Raw genomic sequence first — 20,891 nt, 5'->3', positions numbered from 1 at the left:
GAAATGTAATTTTGATGTTAACTCCCAAACCGCTGCGCAGAAGTCAACCAAACTTCACCCAATAGTGTATTGTATCACATTCTAGTAGTTACATTTTAAAATTTCGTTCTAGGACATTTGGTTTGAGCGCAATTATTAAACTTAGGTCAAAAAAGCCATTTAAGCCTTTTCACAGTGAGATCTATGCGATATGGCCGAGAAATGTAATTTTGATGTTAACTCCCAAACCGCTGCGCAGAAGTCAACCAAACTTCACCCAATAGTGTATTGTATCACATTCTAGTAGTTACATTTGAAAATTTTGTTCTAGGACATTTGGTTTGAGCGCAATCATTAAACTTAGGTCAAAAAAGCCATTTAAGCCTTTTCACAGTGAGATCTATGCGATATGGCCGAGAAATGTAATTTTGATGTTAACTCCCAAACCGCTGCGCAGAAGTCAACTAAACTTCACCCAATAGTGTATTGTATCACATTCTAGTAGTTACATTTGAAAATTTCGTTCTAGGACATTTGGTTTGAGCGCAATCATTAAACTTAATTAAAAAAAGTCATTTAAGCCTTTTCACAGTGAGATCTATGCGATATGGCCGAGAAATGTAATTTTGATGTTAACTCCCAAACCGCTGCGCAGAAGTCAACCAAACTTCACCCAATAGTGTATTGTATCACAATCTAGTAGTTACATTTGAAAATTTTGTTCTAGGACATTTTGTTTGAACGCAATCATCAAACTTAATTAAAAAAGTCATTTAAGCCTTTTCACAGTGAGATCTATGCGATATGGCCGAGAAATGTAATTTTGATGTTAACTCCCAAACCGCTGCGCAGAAGTCAACCAAACTTCACCCAATAGTGTATTGTATCACAATCTAGTAGTTACATTTGAAAATTTTGTTCTAGGAAATTTTGTTTGAGCGCAATCATCAAACTTAATTAAAAAAGTCATTTAAGCCTTTTCACAGTGAGATCTATGCGATATGGCCGAGAAATGTAATTTTGATGTTAACTCCCAAACCGCTGCGCAGAAGTCAACCAAACTTCACCCATTAGTGTATTGTATCACAATCTAGTAGTTACATGTGGAAATTTGGTTCTAGGACATTTGATTTGAGCGCAATCCTCAAACTTAGGTCAAAAAAGCCATTTAAGCCTTTTCACAGTGAGATCTATGCGATATGGCCGAGAAATGTAATTTTGATAACTCCCAAACCGCTGCGCAGAAGTCAACCAAACTTCACCCAATAGTGTATTGTATCACATTCTAGTAGTTACATTTTAAAATTTCGTTCTAGGACATTTGGTTTGAGCGCAATTATTAAACTTAGGTCAAAAAAGCCATTTAAGCCTTTTCACAGTGAGATCTATGCGATATGGCCGAGAAATGTAATTTTGATGTTAACTCCCAAACCGCTGCGCAGAAGTAAACCAAACTTCACCCATTAGTGTATTGTATCACAATCTAGTAGTTACATGTGGAAATTTGGTTCTAGGACATTTGATTTGAGCGCAATCCTCAAACTTAGGTCAAAAAAGCCATTTAAGCCTTTTCACAGTGAGATCTATGCGATATGGCCGAGAAATGTAATTTTGATGTTAACTCCCAAACCGCTGCGCAGAAGTCAACTAAACTTCACCCAATAGTGTATTGTATCACATTCTAGTAGTTACATTTGAAAATTTCGTTCGAGGACATTTGGTTTGAGCGCAATCATTAAACTTAATTAAAAAAGTCATTTAAGCCTTTTCACAGTGAGATCTATGCGATATGGCCGAGAAATGTAATTTTGATGTTAACTCCCAAACCGCTGCGCAGAAGTCAACCAAACTTCACCCATTAGTGTATTGTATCACAATCTAGTAATTACATGTGGAAATTTGGTTCTAGGACATTTGGTTTGAGCGCAATCATTAAACTTAGGTCAAAAAAGCCATTTAAGCCTTTTCACAGTGAGATCTATTCGATATGGCCGAGAAATGTAATTTTGATGTTAACTCCCAAACCGCTGCGCAGAAGTCAACCAAACTTCACCCAATAGTGTATTGTATCACAATCTAGTAGTTACATTTGAAAATTTTGTTCTAGGAAATTTTGTTTGAGCGCAATCATCAAACTTAATTAAAAAAGTCATTTAAGCCTTTTCACAGTGAGATCTATGCGATATGGCCGAGAAATGTAATTTTGATGTTAACTCCCAAACCGCTGCGCAGAAGTCAACCAAACTTCACCCATTAGTGTATTGTATCACAATCTAGTAGTTACATGTGGAAATTTGGTTCTAGGACATTTGATTTGAGCGCAATCCTCAAACTTAGGTCAAAAAAGCCATTTAAGCCTTTTCACAGTGAGATCTATGCGATATGGCCGAGAAATGTAATTTTGATGTTAACTCCCAAACCGCTGCGCAGAAGTCAACCAAACTTCACCCAATAGTGTATTGTATCACATTCTAGTAGTTACATTTTAAAATTTCGTTCTAGGACATTTGGTTTGAGCGCAATTATTAAACTTAGGTCAAAAAAGCCATTTAAGCCTTTTCACAGTGAGATCTATGCGATATGGCCGAGAAATGTAATTTTGATGTTAACTCCCAAACCGCTGCGCAGAAGTAAACCAAACTTCACCCATTAGTGTATTGTATCACAATCTAGTAGTTACATGTGGAAATTTGGTTCTAGGACATTTGATTTGAGCGCAATCCTCAAACTTAGGTCAAAAAAGCCATTTAAGCCTTTTCACAGTGAGATCTATGCGATATGGCCGAGAAATGTAATTTTGATGTTAACTCCCAAACCGCTGCGCAGAAGTCAACTAAACTTCACCCAATAGTGTATTGTATCACATTCTAGTAGTTACATTTGAAAATTTCGTTCGAGGACATTTGGTTTGAGCGCAATCATTAAACTTAATTAAAAAAGTCATTTAAGCCTTTTCACAGTGAGATCTATGCGATATGGCCGAGAAATGTAATTTTGATGTTAACTCCCAAACCGCTGCGCAGAAGTCAACCAAACTTCACCCATTAGTGTATTGTATCACAATCTAGTAATTACATGTGGAAATTTGGTTCTAGGACATTTGATTTGAGCGCAATCCTCAAACTTAGGTCAAAAAAGCCATTTAAGCCTTTTCACAGTGAGATCTATGCGATATGGCCGAGAAATGTAATTTTGATGTTAACTCCCAAACCGCTGCGCAGAAGTCAACCAAACTTCACCCAATAGTGTATTGTATCACAATCTAGTAGTTACATTTGAAAATTTTGTTCTAGAACATTTTGTTTGAACGCAATCATCAAACTTAATTAAAAAAAGTCATTTAAGCCTTTTCACAGTGAGATCTATGCGATATGGCCGAGAAATGTAATTTTGATGTTAACTCCCAAACCGCTGCGCAGAAGTCAACCAAACTTCACCCATTAGTGTATTGTATCACAATCTAGTAGTTACATGTGGAAATTTGGTTATTGGACATTTGATTTGAGCGCAATCCTCAAACTTAGGTCAAAAAAGCCATTTAAGCCTTTTCACAGTGAGATCTATGCGATATGGCCGAGAAATGTAATTTTGATGTTAACTCCCAAACCGCTGCGCAGAAGTCAACCAAACTTCACCCAATAGTGTATTGTATCACAATCTAGTAGTTACATTTGAAAATTTTGTTCTAGGACATTTTGTTTGAGCGCAATCATCAAACTTAATTAAAAAAGTCATTTAAGCCTTTTCACAGTGAGATCTATGCGATATGGCCGAGAAATGTAATTTTGATGTTAACTCCCAAACCGCTGCGCAGAAGTCAACCAAACTTCACCCAATAGTGTATTGTATCACAATCTAGTAGTTACATTTGAAAATTTTGTTCTAGGAAATTTTGTTTGAGCGCAATCATCAAACTTAATTAAAAAAGTCATTTAAGCCTTTTCACAGTGAGATCTATGCGATATGGCCGAGAAATGTAATTTTGATGTTCACTCCCAAACCGCTGCGCAGAAGTCAACCAAACTTCATCCATTAGTGTATTGTATCACAATCTAGTAGTTACATGTGGAAATTTGGTTCTAGGACATTTGATTTGAGCGCAATCCTCAAACTTAGGTCAAAAAAGCCATTTAAGCCTTTTCACAGTGAGATCTATGCGATATGGCCGAGAAATGTAATTTTGATGTTAACTCCCAAACCGCTGCGCAGAAGTCAACCAAACTTCACCCAATAGTGTATTGTATCACATTCTAGTAGTTACATTTGAAAATTTCGTTCTAGGGGATTTGGTTTGAGCGCAATCATTAAACTTAATTAAAAGAGTCATTTAAGCCTTTTCACAGTGAGATCTATGCGATATGGCCGAGAAATGTAATTTTGATGTTAACTCCCAAACCGCTGCGCAGAAGTCAACTAAACTTCACCCAATAGTGTATTGTATCACATTCTAGTAGTTACATTTGAAAATTTCGTTCTAGGACATTTGGTTTGAGCGCAATCATTAAACTTAATTAAAAAAAGTCATTTAAGCCTTTTCACAGTGAGATCTATGCGATATGGCCGAGAAATGTAATTTTGATGTTAACTCCCAAACCGCTGCGCAGAAGTCAACCAAACTTCACCCAATAGTGTATTGTATCACAATCTATTAGTTACATTTGAAAATTTTGTTATAGGACATTTTGTTTGAACGCAATCATCAAACTTAATTAAAAAAGTCATTTGTCTTTTCACAGTGAGATCTATGCGATATGGCCGAGAAATGTAATTTTGATGTTAACTCCCAAACCGCTGCGCAGAAGTCAACCAAACTTCACCCAATAGTGTATTGTATCACAATCTAGTAGTTACATTTGAAAATTTTGTTCTAGGAAATTTTGTTTGAGCGCAATCATCAAACTTAATTAAAAAAGTCATTTAAGCCTTTTCACAGTGAGATCTATGCGATATGGCCGAGAAATGTAATTTTGATGTTAACTCCCAAACCGCTGCGCAGAAGTCAACCAAACTTCACCCATTAGTGTATTGTATCACAATCTAGTAGTTACATGTGGAAATTTGGTTCTAGGACATTTGATTTGAGCGCAATCCTCAAACTTAGGTCAAAAAAGCCATTTAAGCCTTTTCACAGTGAGATCTATGCGATATGGCCGAGAAATGTAATTTTGATGTTAACTCCCAAACCGCTGCGCAGAAGTCAACCAAACTTCACCCAATAGTGTATTGTATCACATTCTAGTAGTTACATTTTAAAATTTCGTTCTAGGACATTTGGTTTGAGCGCAATTATTAAACTTAGGTCAAAAAAGCCATTTAAGCCTTTTCACAGTGAGATCTATGCGATATGGCCGAGAAATGTAATTTTGATGTTAACTCCCAAACCGCTGCGCAGAAGTCAACCAAACTTCACCCATTAGTGTATTGTATCACAATCTAGTAGTTACATGTGGAAATTTGGTTCTAGGACATTTGATTTGAGCGCAATCCTCAAACTTAGGTCAAAAAAGCCATTTAAGCCTTTTCACAGTGAGATCTATGCGATATGGCCGAGAAATGTAATTTTGATGTTAACTCCCAAACCGCTGCGCAGAAGTCAACCAAACTTCACCCAATAGTGTATTGTATCACATTCTAGTAGTTACATTTGAAAATTTCGTTCTAGGGGATTTGGTTTGAGCGCAATCATTAAACTTAATTAAAAAAGTCATTTAAGCCTTTTCACAGTGAGATCTATGCGATATGGCCGAGAAATGTAATTTTGATGTTAACTCCCAAACCGCTGCGCAGAAGTCAACTAAACTTCACCCAATAGTGTATTGTATCACATTCTAGTAGTTACATTTGAAAATTTAGTTCTAGGACATTTGGTTTGAGCGCAATCATTAAACTTAATTAAAAAAAGTCATTTAAGCCTTTTCACAGTGAGATCTATGCGATATGGCCGAGAAATGTAATTTTGATGTTAACTCCCAAACCGCTGCGCAGAAGTCAACCAAACTTCACCCAATAGTGTATTGTATCACAATCTAGTAGTTACATGTGGAAATTTGGTTCTAGGACATTTGATTTGAGCGCAATCCTCAAACTTAGGTCAAAAAAGCCATTTAAGCCTTTTCACAGTGAGATCTATGCGATATGGCCGAGAAATGTAATTTTGATGTTAACTCCCAAACCGCTGCGCAGAAGTCAACCAAACTTCACCCAATAGTGTATTGTATCACATTCTAGTAGTTACATTTTAAAATTTCGTTCTAGGACATTTGGTTTGAGCGCAATTATTAAACTTAGGTCAAAAAAGCCATTTAAGCCTTTTCACAGTGAGATCTATGCGATATGGCCGAGAAATGTAATTTTGATGTTAACTCCCAAACCGCTGCGCAGAAGTCAACCAAACTTCACCCATTAGTGTATTGTATCACAATCTAGTAGTTACATGTGGAAATTTGGTTCTAGGACATTTGATTTGAGCGCAATCCTCAAACTTAGGTCAAAAAAGCCATTTAAGCCTTTTCACAGTGAGATCTATGCGATATGGCCGAGAAATGTAATTTTGATGTTAACTCCCAAACCGCTGCGCAGAAGTCAACTAAACTTCACCCAATAGTGTATTGTATCACATTCTAGTAGTTACATTTGAACATTTCGTTCTAGGACATTTGGTTTGAGCGCAATCATTAAACTTAATTAAAAAAAGTCATTTAAGCCTTTTCACAGTGAGATCTATGCGATATGGCCGAGAAATGTAATTTTGATGTTAACTCCCAAACCGCTGCGCAGAAGTCAACCAAACTTCACCCAATAGTGTATTGTATCACAATCTAGTAGTTACATTTGAAAATTTTGTTCTAGGACATTTTGTTTGAACGCAATCATCAAACTTAATTAAAAAAGTCATTTAAGCCTTTTCACAGTGAGATCTATGCGATATGGCCGATTAATGTAATTTTGATGTTAACTCCCAAACCGCTGCGCAGAAGTCAACCAAACTTCACCCAATAGTGTATTGTATCACAATCTAGTAGTTACATTTGAAAATTTTGTTCTAGGAAATTTTGTTTGAGCGCAATCATCAAACTTAATTAAAAAAGTCATTTAAGCTTTTTCACAGTGAGATCTATGCGATATGGCCGAGAAATGTAATTTTGATGTTAACTCCCAAACCGCTGCGCAGAAGTCAACCAAACTTCACCCATTAGTGTATTGTATCACAATCTAGTAGTTACATGTGGAAATTTGGTTCTAGGACATTTGATTTGAGCGCAATCCTCAAACTTAGGTCAAAAAAGCCATTTAAGCCTTTTCACAGTGAGATCTATGCGATATGGCCGAGAAATGTAATTTTGATGTTAACTCCCAAACCGCTGCGCAGAAGTCAACCAAACTTCACCCAATAGTGTATTGTATCACATTCTAGTAGTTACATTTTAAAATTTCGTTCTAGGACATTTGGTTTGAGCGCAATTATTAAACTTAGGTCAAAAAAGCCATTTAAGCCTTTTCACAGTGAGATCTATGCGATATGGCCGAGAAATGTAATTTTGATGTTAACTCCCAAACCGCTGCGCAGAAGTAAACCAAACTTCACCCATTAGTGTATTGTATCACAATCTAGTAGTTACATGTGGAAATTTGGTTCTAGGACATTTGATTTTAGCGCAATCCTCAAACTTAGGTCAAAAAAGCCATTTAAGCCTTTTCACAGTGAGATCTATGCGATATGGCCGAGAAATGTAATTTTGATGTTAACTCCCAAACCGCTGCGCAGAAGTCAACTAAACTTCACCCAATAGTGTATTGTATCACATTCTAGTAGTTACATTTGAAAATTTCGTTCGAGGACATTTGGTTTGAGCGCAATCATTAAACTTAATTAAAAAAGTCATTTAAGCCTTTTCACAGTGAGATCTATGCGATATGGCCGAGAAATGTAATTTTGATGTTAACTCCCAAACCGCTGCGCAGAAGTCAACCAAACTTCACCCATTAGTGTATTGTATCACAATCTAGTAATTACATGTGGAAATTTGGTTCTAGGACATTTGATTTGAGCGCAATCCTCAAACTTAGGTCAAAAAAGCCATTTAAGCCTTTTCACAGTGAGATCTATGCGATATGGCCGAGAAATGTAATTTTGATGTTAACTCCCAAACCGCTGCGCAGAAGTCAACCAAACTTCACCCAATAGTGTATTGTATCACAATCTAGTAGTTACATTTGAAAATTTTGTTCTAGGACATTTTGTTTGAACGCAATCATCAAACTTAATTAAAAAAGTCATTTAAGCCTTTTCACAGTGAGATCTATGCGATATGGCCGAGAAATGTAATTTTGATGTTAACTCCCAAACCGCTGCGCAGAAGTCAACCAAACTTCACCCATTAGTGTATTGTATCACAATCTAGTAGTTACATGTGGAAATTTGGTTATTGGACATTTGATTTGAGCGCAATCCTCAAACTTAGGTCAAAAAAGCCATTTAAGCCTTTTCACAGTGAGATCTATGCGATATGGCCGAAAAATGTAATTTTGATGTTAACTCCCAAACCGCTGCGCAGAAGTCAACCAAACTTCACCCAATAGTGTATTGTATCACAATCTAGTAGTTACATTTGAAAATTTTGTTCTAGGACATTTTGTTTGAGCGCAATCATCAAACTTAATTAAAAAAGTCATTTAAGCCTTTTCACAGTGAGATCTATGCGATATGGCCGAGAAATGTAATTTTGATGTTAACTCCCAAACCGCTGCGCAGAAGTCAACCAAACTTCACCCAATAGTGTATTGTATCACAATCTAGTAGTTACATTTGAAAATTTTGTTCTAGGAAATTTTGTTTGAGCGCAATCATCAAACTTAATTAAAAAAGTCATTTAAGCCTTTTCACAGTGAGATCTATGCGATATGGCCGAGAAATGTAATTTTGATGTTCACTCCCAAACCGCTGCGCAGAAGTCAACCAAACTTCATCCATTAGTGTATTGTATCACAATCTAGTAGTTACATGTGGAAATTTGGTTCTAGGACATTTGATTTGAGCGCAATCCTCAAACTTAGGTCAAAAAAGCCATTTAAGCCTTTTCACAGTGAGATCTATGCGATATGGCCGAGAAATGTAATTTTGATGTTAACTCCCAAACCGCTGCGCAGAAGTCAACTAAACTTCACCCAATAGTGTATTGTATCACATTCTAGTAGTTACATTTGAAAATTTCGTTCGAGGACATTTGGTTTGAGCGCAATCATTAAACTTAATTAAAAAAGTCATTTAAGCCTTTTCACAGTGAGATCTATGCGATATGGCCGAGAAATGTAATTTTGATGTTAACTCCCAAACCGCTGCGCAGAAGTCAACCAAACTTCACCCATTAGTGTATTGTATCACAATCTAGTAATTACATGTGGAAATTTGGTTCTAGGACATTTGATTTGAGCGCAATCCTCAAACTTAGGTCAAAAAAGCCATTTAAGCCTTTTCACAGTGAGATCTATGCGATATGGCCGAGAAATGTAATTTTGATGTTAACTCCCAAACCGCTGCGCAGAAGTCAACCAAACTTCACCCAATAGTGTATTGTATCACAATCTAGTAGTTACATTTGAAAATTTTGTTCTAGGACATTTTGTTTGAGCGCAATCATCAAACTTAATTAAAAAAGTCATTTAAGCCTTTTCACAGTGAGATCTATGCGATATGGCCGAGAAATGTAATTTTGATGTTAACTCCCAAACCGCTGCGCAGAAGTCAACCAAACTTCACCCAATAGTGTATTGTATCACAATCTAGTAGTTACATTTGAAAATTTTGTTCTAGGAAATTTTGTTTGAGCGCAATCATCAAACTTAATTAAAAAAGTCATTTAAGCCTTTTCACAGTGAGATCTATGCGATATGGCCGAGAAATGTAATTTTGATGTTCACTCCCAAACCGCTGCGCAGAAGTCAACCAAACTTCATCCATTAGTGTATTGTATCACAATCTAGTAGTTACATGTGGAAATTTGGTTCTAGGACATTTGATTTGAGCGCAATCCTCAAACTTAGGTCAAAAAAGCCATTTAAGCCTTTTCACAGTGAGATCTATGCGATATGGCCGAGAAATGTAATTTTGATGTTAACTCCCAAACCGCTGCGCAGAAGTCAACCAAACTTCACCCAATAGTGTATTGTATCACATTCTAGTAGTTACATTTGAAAATTTCGTTCTAGGGGATTTGGTTTGAGCGCAATCATTAAACTTAATTAAAAGAGTCATTTAAGCCTTTTCACAGTGAGATCTATGCGATATGGCCGAGAAATGTAATTTTGATGTTAACTCCCAAACCGCTGCGCAGAAGTCAACTAAACTTCACCCAATAGTGTATTGTATCACATTCTAGTAGTTACATTTTAAAATTTCGTTCTAGGACATTTGGTTTGAGCGCAATTATTAAACTTAGGTCAAAAAAGCCATTTAAGCCTTTTCACAGTGAGATCTATGCGATATGGCCGAGAAATGTAATTTTGATGTTAACTCCCAAACCGCTGCGCAGAAGTAAACCAAACTTCACCCATTAGTGTATTGTATCACAATCTAGTAGTTACATGTGGAAATTTGGTTCTAGGACATTTGATTTGAGCGCAATCCTCAAACTTAGGTCAAAAAAGCCATTTAAGCCTTTTCACAGTGAGATCTATGCGATATGGCCGAGAAATGTAATTTTGATGTTAACTCCCAAACCGCTGCGCAGAAGTCAACCAAACTTCACCCAATAGTGTATTGTATCACATTCTAGTAGTTACATTTGAAAATTTCGTTCTAGGGGATTTGGTTTGAGCGCAATCATTAAACTTAATTAAAAAAGTCATTTAAGCCTTTTCACAGTGAGATCTATGCGATATGGCCGAGAAATGTAATTTTGATGTTAACTCCCAAACCGCTGCGCAGAAGTCAACTAAACTTCACCCAATAGTGTATTGTATCACATTCTAGTAGTTACATTTGAACATTTCGTTCTAGGACATTTGGTTTGAGCGCAATCATTAAACTTAATTAAAAAAAGTCATTTAAGCCTTTTCACAGTGAGATCTATGCGATATGGCCGAGAAATGTAATTTTGATGTTAACTCCCAAACCGCTGCGCAGAAGTCAACCAAACTTCACCCAATAGTGTATTGTATCACATTCTAGTAGTTACATGTGGAAATTTGGTTCTAGGACATTTGATTTGAGCGCAATCCTCAAACTTAGGTCAAAAAAGCCATTTAAGCCTTTTCACAGTGAGATCTATGCGATATGGCCGAGAAATGTAATTTTGATGTTAACTCCCAAACCGCTGCGCAGAAGTCAACCAAACTTCACCCAATAGTGTATTGTATCACATTCTAGTAGTTACATTTGAAAATTTTGTTCTAGGACATTTGGTTTGAGCGCAATCATTAAACTTAGGTCAAAAAAGCCATTTAAGCCTTTTCACAGTGAGATCTATGCGATATGGCCGAGAAATGTAATTTTGATGTTAACTCCCAAACCGCTGCGCAGAAGTCAACTAAACTTCACCCAATAGTGTATTGTATCACATTCTAGTAGTTACATTTGAAAATTTCGTTCTAGGACATTTGGTTTGAGCGCAATCATTAAACTTAATTAAAAAAAGTCATTTAAGCCTTTTCACAGTGAGATCTATGCGATATGGCCGAGAAATGTAATTTTGATGTTAACTCCCAAACCGCTGCGCAGAAGTCAACCAAACTTCACCCAATAGTGTATTGTATCACAATCTAGTAGTTACATTTGAAAATTTTGTTCTAGGACATTTTGTTTGAACGCAATCATCAAACTTAATTAAAAAAGTCATTTAAGCCTTTTCACAGTGAGATCTATGCGATATGGCCGAGAAATGTAATTTTGATGTTAACTCCCAAACCGCTGCGCAGAAGTCAACCAAACTTCACCCAATAGTGTATTGTATCACAATCTAGTAGTTACATTTGAAAATTTTGTTCTAGGAAATTTTGTTTGAGCGCAATCATCAAACTTAATTAAAAAAGTCATTTAAGCCTTTTCACAGTGAGATCTATGCGATATGGCCGAGAAATGTAATTTTGATGTTAACTCCCAAACCGCTGCGCAGAAGTCAACCAAACTTCACCCATTAGTGTATTGTATCACAATCTAGTAGTTACATGTGGAAATTTGGTTCTAGGACATTTGATTTGAGCGCAATCCTCAAACTTAGGTCAAAAAAGCCATTTAAGCCTTTTCACAGTGAGATCTATGCGATATGGCCGAGAAATGTAATTTTGATGTTAACTCCCAAACCGCTGCGCAGAAGTCAACCAAACTTCACCCAATAGTGTATTGTATCACATTCTAGTAGTTACATTTTAAAATTTCGTTCTAGGACATTTGGTTTGAGCGCAATTATTAAACTTAGGTCAAAAAAGCCATTTAAGCCTTTTCACAGTGAGATCTATGCGATATGGCCGAGAAATGTAATTTTGATGTTAACTCCCAAACCGCTGCGCAGAAGTAAACCAAACTTCACCCATTAGTGTATTGTATCACAATCTAGCAGTTACATGTGGAAATTTGGTTCTAGGACATTTGATTTGAGCGCAATCCTCAAACTTAGGTCAAAAAAGCCATTTAAGCCTTTTCACAGTGAGATCTATGCGATATGGCCGAGAAATGTAATTTTGATGTTAACTCCCAAACCGCTGCGCAGAAGTCAACTAAACTTCACCCAATAGTGTATTGTATCACATTCTAGTAGTTACATTTGAAAATTTCGTTCGAGGACATTTGGTTTGAGCGCAATCATTAAACTTAATTAAAAAAGTCATTTAAGCCTTTTCACAGTGAGATCTATGCGATATGGCCGAGAAATGTAATTTTGATGTTAACTCCCAAACCGCTGCGCAGAAGTCAACCAAACTTCACCCATTAGTGTATTGTATCACAATCTAGTAATTACATGTGGAAATTTGGTTCTAGGACATTTGATTTGAGCGCAATCCTCAAACTTAGGTCAAAAAAGCCATTTAAGCCTTTTCACAGTGAGATCTATGCGATATGGCCGAGAAATGTAATTTTGATGTTAACTCCCAAACCGCTGCGCAGAAGTCAACCAAACTTCACCCAATAGTGTATTGTATCACAATCTAGTAGTTACATTTGAAAATTTTGTTCTAGAACATTTTGTTTGAACGCAATCATCAAACTTAATTAAAAAAGTCATTTAAGCCTTTTCACAGTGAGATCTATGCGATATGGCCGAGAAATGTAATTTTGATGTTAACTCCCAAACCGCTGCGCAGAAGTCAACCAAACTTCACCCATTAGTGTATTGTATCACAATCTAGTAGTTACATGTGGAAATTTGGTTATTGGACATTTGATTTGAGCGCAATCCTCAAACTTAGGTCAAAAAAGCCATTTAAGCCTTTTCACAGTGAGATCTATGCGATATGGCCGAGAAATGTAATTTTGATGTTAACTCCCAAACCGCTGCGCAGAAGTCAACCAAACTTCACCCAATAGTGTATTGTATCACAATCTAGTAGTTACATTTGAAAATTTTGTTCTAGGACATTTTGTTTGAGCGCAATCATCAAACTTAATTAAAAAAGTCATTTAAGCCTTTTCACAGTGAGATCTATGCGATATGGCCGAGAAATGTAATTTTGATGTTAACTCCCAAACCGCTGCGCAGAAGTCAACCAAACTTCACCCAATAGTGTATTGTATCACAATCTAGTAGTTACATTTGAAAATTTTGTTCTAGGAAATTTTGTTTGAGCGCAATCATCAAACTTAATTAAAAAAGTCATTTAAGCCTTTTCACAGTGAGATCTATGCGATATGGCCGAGAAATGTAATTTTGATGTTCACTCCCAAACCGCTGCGCAGAAGTCAACCAAACTTCATCCATTAGTGTATTGTATCACAATCTAGTAGTTACATGTGGAAATTTGGTTCTAGGACATTTGATTTGAGCGCAATCCTCAAACTTAGGTCAAAAAAGCCATTTAAGCCTTTTCACAGTGAGATCTATGCGATATGGCCGAGAAATGTAATTTTGATGTTAACTCCCAAACCGCTGCGCAGAAGTCAACCAAACTTCACCCAATAGTGTATTGTATCACATTCTAGTAGTTACATTTGAAAATTTCGTTCTAGGGGATTTGGTTTGAGCGCAATCATTAAACTTAATTAAAAGAGTCATTTAAGCCTTTTCACAGTGAGATCTATGCGATATGGCCGAGAAATGTAATTTTGATGTTAACTCCCAAACCGCTGCGCAGAAGTCAACTAAACTTCACCCAATAGTGTATTGTATCACATTCTAGTAGTTACATTTGAAAATTTCGTTCTAGGACATTTGGTTTGAGCGCAATCATTAAACTTAATTAAAAAAAGTCATTTAAGCCTTTTCACAGTGAGATCTATGCGATATGGCCGAGAAATGTAATTTTGATGTTAACTCCCAAACCGCTGCGCAGAAGTCAACCAAACTTCACCCAATAGTGTATTGTATCACAATCTATTAGTTACATTTGAAAATTTTGTTATAGGACATTTTGTTTGAACGCAATCATCAAACTTAATTAAAAAAGTCATTTGTCTTTTCACAGTGAGATCTATGCGATATGGCCGAGAAATGTAATTTTGATGTAAACTCCCAAACCGCTGCGCAGAAGTCAACCAAACTTCACCCAATAGTGTATTGTATCACAATCTAGTAGTTACATTTGAAAATTTTGTTCTAGGAAATTTTGTTTGAGCGCAATCATCAAACTTAATTAAAAAAGTCATTTAAGCCTTTTCACAGTGAGATCTATGCGATATGGCCGAGAAATGTAATTTTGATGTTAACTCCCAAACCGCTGCGCAGAAGTCAACCAAACTTCACCCATTAGTGTATTGTATCACAATCTAGTAGTTACATGTGGAAATTTGGTTCTAGGACATTTGATTTGAGCGCAATCCTCAAACTTAGGTCAAAAAAGCCATTTAAGCCTTTTCACAGTGAGATCTATGCGATATGGCCGAGAAATGTAATTTTGATGTTAACTCCCAAACCGCTGCGCAGAAGTCAACCAAACTTCACCCAATAGTGTATTGTATCACATTCTAGTAGTTACATTTTAAAATTTCGTTCTAGGACATTTGGTTTGAGCGCAATTATTAAACTTAGGTCAAAAAAGCCATTTAAGCCTTTTCACAGTGAGATCTATGCGATATGGCCGAGAAATGTAATTTTGATGTTAACTCCCAAACCGCTGCGCAGAAGTCAACCAAACTTCACCCATTAGTGTATTGTATCACAATCTAGTAGTTACATGTGGAAATTTGGTTCTAGGACATTTGATTTGAGCGCAATCCTCAAACTTAGGTCAAAAAAGCCATTTAAGCCTTTTCACAGTGAGATCTATGCGATATGGCCGAGAAATGTAATTTTGATGTTAACTCCCAAACCGCTGCGCAGAAGTCAACCAAACTTCACCCAATAGTGTATTGTATCACATTCTAGTAGTTACATTTGAAAATTTCGTTCTAGGGGATTTGGTTTGAGCGCAATCATTAAACTTAATTAAAAAAGTCATTTAAGCCTTTTCACAGTGAGATCTATGCGATATGGCCGAGAAATGTAATTTTGATGTTAACTCCCAAACCGCTGCGCAGAAGTCAACTAAACTTCACCCAATAGTGTATTGTATCACATTCTAGTAGTTACATTTGAACATTTCGTTCTAGGACATTTGGTTTGAGCGCAATCATTAAACTTAATTAAAAAAAGTCATTTAAGCCTTTTCACAGTGAGATCTATGCGATATGGCCGAGAAATGTAATTTTGATGTTAACTCCCAAACCGCTGCGCAGAAGTCAACCAAACTTCACCCAATAGTGTATTGTATCACATTCTAGTAGTTACATGTGGAAATTTGGTTCTAGGACATTTGATTTGAGCGCAATCCTCAAACTTAGGTCAAAAAAGCCATTTAAGCCTTTTCACAGTGAGATCTATGCGATATGGCCGAGAAATGTAATTTTGATGTTAACTCCCACACCGCTGCGCAGAAGTCAACCAAACTTCACCCAATAGTGTATTGTATCACATTCTAGTAGTTACATTTTAAAATTTCGTTCTAGGACATTTGGTTTGAGCGCAATTATTAAACTTAGGTCAAAAAAGCCATTTAAGCCTTTTCACAGTGAGATCTATGCGATATGGCCGAGAAATGTAATTTTGATGTTAACTCCCAAACCGCTGCGCAGAAGTAAACCAAACTTCACCCATTAGTGTATTGTATCACAATCTAGTAGTTACATGTGGAAATTTGGTTCTAGGACATTTGATTTGAGCGCAATCCTCAAACTTAGGTCAAAAAAGCCATTTAAGCCTTTTCACAGTGAGATCTATGCGATATGGCCGAGAAATGTAATTTTGATGTTAACTCCCAAACCGCTGCGCAGAAGTCAACTAAACTTCACCCAATAGTGTATTGTATCACATTCTAGTAGTTACATTTGAAAATTTCGTTCGAGGACATTTGGTTTGAGCGCAATCATTAAACTTAATTAAAAAAGTCATTTAAGCCTTTTCACAGTGAGATCTATGCGATATGGCCGAGAAATGTAATTTTGATGTTAACTCCCAAACCGCTGCGCAGAAGTCAACCAAACTTCACCCATTAGTGTATTGTATCACAATCTAGTAATTACATGTGGAAATTTGGTTCTAGGACATTTGATTTGAGCGCAATCCTCAAACTTAGGTCAAAAAAGCCATTTAAGCCTTTTCACAGTGAGATCTATGCGATATGGCCGAGAAATGTAATTTTGATGTTAACTCCCAAACCGCTGCGCAGAAGTCAACCAAACTTCACCCAATAGTGTATTGTATCACAATCTAGTAGTTACATTTGAAAATTTTGTTCTAGGACATTTTGTTTGAACGCAATCATCAAACTTAATTAAAAAAGTCATTTAAGCCTTTTCACAGTGAGATCTATGCGATATGGCCGAGAAATGTAATTTTGATGTTAACTCCCAAACCGCTGCGCAGAAGTCAACCAAACTTCACCCATTAGTGTATTGTATCACAATCTAGTAGTTACATGTGGAAATTTGGTTATTGGACATTTGATTTGAGCGCAATCCTCAAACTTAATTAAAAAAGTCATTTAAGCCTTTTCACAGTGAGATCTATGCGATATGGCCGAGAAATGTAATTTTGATGTTAACTCCCTAACCGCTGCGCAGAAGTCAACCAAACTTCACCCAATAGTGTATTGTATCACAATCTAGTAGTTACATTTGAAAATTTTGTTCTAGGAAATTTTGTTTGAGCGCAATCATCAAACTTAATTAAAAAAGTCATTTAAGCCTTTTCACAGTGAGATCTATGCGATATGGCCGAGAAATGTAATTTTGATGTTCACTCCCAAACCGCTGCGCAGAAGTCAACCAAACTTCATCCATTAGTGTATTGTATCACAATCTAGTAGTTACATGTGGAAATTTGGTTCTAGGACATTTGATTTGAGCGCAATCCTCAAACTTAGGTCAAAAAAGCCATTTAAGCCTTTTCACAGTGAGATCTATGCGATATGGCCGAGAAATGTAATTTTGATGTTAACTCCCAAACCGCTGCGCAGAAGTCAACCAAACTTCACCCAATAGTGTATTGTATCACAATCTAGTAGTTACATTTGAAAATTTTGTTCTAGGACATTTTGTTTGAACGCAATCATCAAACTTAATTAAAAAAGTCATTTAAGTCTTTTCACAGTGAGATCTATGCGATATGGCCGAGAAATGTAATTTTGATGTTAACTCCCAAACCGCTGCGCAGAAGTCAACCAAACTTCACCCAATAGTGTATTGTATCACAATCTAGTAGTTACATTTGAAAATTTTGTTCTAGGAAATTTTGTTTGAGCGCAATCATCAAACTTAATTAAAAAAGTCATTTAAGCCTTTTCACAGTGAGATCTATGCGATATGGCCGAGAAATGTAATTTTGATGTTAACTCCCAAACCGCTGCGCAGAAGTCAACCAAACTTCACCCATTAGTGTATTGTATCACAATCTAGTAGTTACATGTGGAAATTTGGTTCTAGGACATTTGATTTGAGCGCAATCCTCAAACTTAGGTCAAAAAAGCCATTTAAGCCTTTTCACAGTGAGATCTATGCGATATGGCCGAGAAATGTAATTTTGATGTTAACTCCCAAACCGCTGCGCAGAAGTCAACCAAACTTCACCCAATAGTGTATTGTATCACATTCTAGTAGTTACATTTTAAAATTTCGTTCTAGGACATTTGGTTTGAGCGCAATTATTAAACTTAGGTCAAAAAAGCCATTTAAGCCTTTTCACAGTGAGATCTATGCGATATGGCCGAGAAATGTAATTTTGATGTTAACTCCCAAACCGCTGCGCAGAAGTAAACCAAACTTCACCCATTAGTGTATTGTATCACAATCTAGTAGTTACATGTGGAAATTTGGTTCTAGGACATTTGATTTGAGCGCAATCCTCAAACTTAGGTCAAAAAAGCCATTTAAGCCTTTTCACAGTGAGATCTATGCGATATGGCCGAGAAATGTAATTTTGATGTTAACTCCCAAACCGCTGCGCAGAAGTCAACTAAACTTCACCCAATAGTGTATTGTATCACATTCTAGTAGTTACATTTGAACATTTCGTTCTAGGACATTTGGTTTGAGCGCAATCATCAAACTTAATTAAAAAAAGTCATTTAAGCCTTTTCACAGTGAGATCTATGCGATATGGCCGAGAAATGTAATTTTGATGTTAACTCCCAAACCGCTGCGCAGAAGTCAACCAAACTTCACCCATTAGTGTATTGTATCACAATCTAGTAGTTACATGTGGAAATTTGGTTCTAGGACATTTGATTTGAGCGCAATCCTCAAACTTAGGTCAAAAAAGCCATTTAAGCCTTTTCACAGTGAGATCTATGCGATATGGCCGAGAAATGTAATTTTGATGTTAACTCCCAAACCGCTGCGCAGAAGTCAACCAAACTTCACCCAATAGTGTATTGTATCACATTCTAGTAGTTACATTTGAAAATTTCGTTCTAGGGGATTTGGTTTGAGCGCAATCATTAAACTTAATTAAAAGAGTCATTTAAGCCTTTTCACAGTGAGATCTATGCGATATGGCCGAGAAATGTAATTTTGATGTTAACTCCCAAACCGCTGCGCAGAAGTCAACTAAACTTCACCCAATAGTGTATTGTATCACATTCTAGTAGTTACATTTGAAAATTTCGTTCTAGGACATTTGGTTTGAGCGCAATCATTAAACTTAATTAAAAAAAGTCATTTAAGCCTTTTCACAGTGAGATCTATGCGATATGGCCGAGAAATGTAATTTTGATGTTAACTCCCAAACCGCTGCGCAGAAGTCAACCAAACTTCACCCAATAGTGTATTGTATCACAATCTAGTAGTTACATTTGAAAATTTTGTTCGAGGACATTTGGTTTGAGCGCAATCATTAAACTTAATTAAAAAAGTCATTTAAGCCTTTTCACAGTGAGATCTATGCGATATGGCCGAGAAATGTAATTTTGATGTTAACTCCCAAACCGCTGCGCAGAAGTCAACCAAACTTCACCCATTAGTGTATTGTATCACAATCTAGTAATTACATGTGGAAATTTGGTTCTAGGACATTTGATTTGAGCGCAATCCTCAAACTTAGGTCAAAAAAGCCATTTAAGCCTTTTCACAGTGAGATCTATGCGATATGGCCGAGAAATGTAATTTTGATGTTAACTCCCAAACCGCTGCGCAGAAGTCAACCAAACTTCACCCAATAGTGTATTGTATCACAATCTAGTAGTTACATTTGAAAATTTTGTTCTAGGACATTTTGTTTGAACGCAATCATCAAACTTAATTAAAAAAGTCATTTAAGCCTTTTCACAGTGAGATCTATGCGATATGGCCGAGAAATGTAATTTTGATGTTAACTCCCAAACCGCTGCGCAGAAGTCAACCAAACTTCACCCATTAGTGTATTGTATCACAATCTAGTAGTTACATGTGGAAATTTGGTTATTGGACATTTGATTTGAGCGCAATCCTCAAACTTAGGTCAAAAAAGCCATTTAAGCCTTTTCACAGTGAGATCTATGCGATATGGCCGAGAAATGTAATTTTGATGTTAACTCCCAAACCGCTTCGCAGAAGTCAACCAAACTTCACCCAATAGTGTATTGTATCACAATCTAGTAGTTACATTTGAAAATTTTGTTCTAGGACATTTTGTTTGAGCGCAATCATCAAACTTAATTAAAAAAGTCATTTAAGCCTTTTCACAGTGAGATCTATGCGATATGGCCGAGAAATGTAATTTTGATGTTAACTCCCAAACCGCTGCGCAGAAGTCAACCAAACTTCACCCAATAGTGTATTGTATCACAATCTAGTAGTTACATTTGAAAATTTTGTTCTAGGAAATTTTGTTTGAGCGCAATCATCAAACTTAATTAAAAAAGTCATTTAAGCCTTTTCACAGTGAGATCTATGCGATATGGCCGAGAAATGTAATTTTGATGTTCACTCCCAAACCGCTGCGCAGAAGTCAACCAAACTTCATCCATTAGTGTATTGTATCACAATCTAGTAGTTACATGTGGAAATTTGGTTCTAGGACATTTGATTTGAGCGCAATCCTCAAACTTAGGTCAAAAAAGCCATTTAAGCCTTTTCACAGTGAGATCTATGCGATATGGCCGAGAAATGTAATTTTGATGTTAACTCCCAAACCGCTGCGCAGAAGTCAACCAAACTTCACCCAATAGTGTATTGTATCACAATCTAGTAGTTACATGTGGAAATTTGGTTCTAGGACATTTGATTTGAGCGCAATCCTCAAACTTAGGTCAAA

This window comes from Corythoichthys intestinalis, unplaced genomic scaffold (genome assembly GCF_030265065.1).
Source record: "Corythoichthys intestinalis isolate RoL2023-P3 unplaced genomic scaffold, ASM3026506v1 HiC_scaffold_27, whole genome shotgun sequence".
NCBI lineage: Eukaryota > Metazoa > Chordata > Actinopteri > Syngnathiformes > Syngnathidae > Corythoichthys > Corythoichthys intestinalis.
This window is presented reverse-complemented; position numbering follows the sequence as displayed.